The sequence below is a fragment of the Seriola lalandi genome, unplaced genomic scaffold (genome assembly GCF_002814215.2).
Source record: "Seriola lalandi dorsalis isolate HSWRI2012SDOR001 ecotype SW California unplaced genomic scaffold, Sedor1 jcf7180002043126, whole genome shotgun sequence".
Taxonomy (NCBI): domain Eukaryota; kingdom Metazoa; phylum Chordata; class Actinopteri; order Carangiformes; family Carangidae; genus Seriola; species Seriola lalandi.
Window position 1 is genome coordinate 1 of NW_019513694.1, and position 1,438 is coordinate 1,438.

The 1,438-nt window shown below is 36.0% G+C and overlaps 2 non-coding genes across 2 annotated transcripts; both read right to left on the bottom strand.

The window, feature by feature from the left end:
- Positions 1-128: 128 nt before the first annotated feature.
- On the bottom strand, positions 129-202 carry trnan-guu (transfer RNA asparagine (anticodon GUU)). The gene has a single exon. It is a non-coding gene; the product is annotated as a tRNA-Asn (tRNA).
- Positions 203-589: 387 nt separating this feature from the next.
- On the bottom strand, positions 590-663 carry trnan-guu (transfer RNA asparagine (anticodon GUU)). Its single transcript has one exon. It is a non-coding gene; the product is annotated as a tRNA-Asn (tRNA).
- Between the last annotated feature and the right edge of the window lie 775 nt (positions 664-1,438).

Here is a 1,438-nt window from a genome sequence, read left to right on the forward strand (position 1 = left end):
ATGGGGTGTGGCCTTGATGTCCAATCCCCACCCACCTGAATTTGTTAAATGTAGTATGACTTATTCCTTTTAGACGTCAGGCTGATCAATAATAATGTTTCTATATGTCCACTAATTTAAGTGTAAAACGTCCCTGGGTGGGCTTGAACCACCAACCTTTCGGTTAACAGCCGAACGCGCTAACCGATTGCGCCACAGAGACATGCCTGTCCCCTGGGGGTGTGGCCTCAAGTTTCAATCCCCACCCACCTGAACGTGTCATATTATCATTTATTCCTTGTAGAAGGCTGATCAGTAATGTTTCTACCTGACCTCCAACTTAATATTTAAACCAAAATTGGTCATTTTTAGAGTAATATAACAATGCTTCAAAATGTATTATTTCATCTAGGCCTATCTATTTTGTAAAATATGGAAAGTGTCTCATTTTGACTTGTCTATGGTATAGGAATTTACTGTTGGGTAACAACTGATTATGTTTCCTATTCTTGATTTTAAATCTTCATTTTGTTTCTTTAACCCTTCCCTCTCACCACAGAAAGTAGCCTTTTCATATGGATTATGTATCATTGATAATGCAAATGTAAAACGTCCCTGGGTGGGCTTGAACCACCAACCTTTCGGTTAACAGCCGAACGCGCTAACCGATTGCGCCACAGAGACATGTCTAGGGGTGTGGCCTGTAGATTAAATCGCCACCCACCTGAATTTATTAGATCTATTATCATTGTTCCCTTCTGGACCTCAGGCTGATCAATAACAATGTTGCTACCTATCGTCTAGTTTCATATTTAAATGAAAAGTGGCTCATTGTTAGAGTATTAGAACACTGCTCCTTAATTTATTCATTCATTTATTTTGAAAATTATGAAAATTGTCACATTTAATCAGAGGTACAAAGATGTACTTAGTACATCATTGGTAATGTTTCCTATTAATTCTTTCTCATCCATAGCTTTGTTGTTAGTTTCTTTAACCCTTCCCTCTCACCACAGAAACTAGGTTTTTCATATGGACGATGTATCCTAGTTAATGTAATAGTTCCTTTAACAAAAGGATTGTCCCTCCCTCTTTGCTAACACTGCTGATTACTTTTGGTTTCTCTTCTAAAAGTTTAGGGCTGATCTTTATTGCAATACCATTTGTCCTCCAGCAGCTGCAGTGAACACACAAGAAATACCTCATTCATTCTTAATAATTAATCAACTTTATTAATTGACTGTGTTCACATCATAAAACACATTAAAATATTTTGACAGTTCAGCTTTTCAATATCTGTATTCAATTCATCATATACAATAATCACTGTTAAACAAATACAGTATGTCAGTAACATAAGAAATAATTTTGTGTTGATCAGAGTATTGATTACATCTTTGCAACACATTTACAAAATGACAGTAAAAGTTAAATCTGATAAACTGCTCAGCTGTGATAA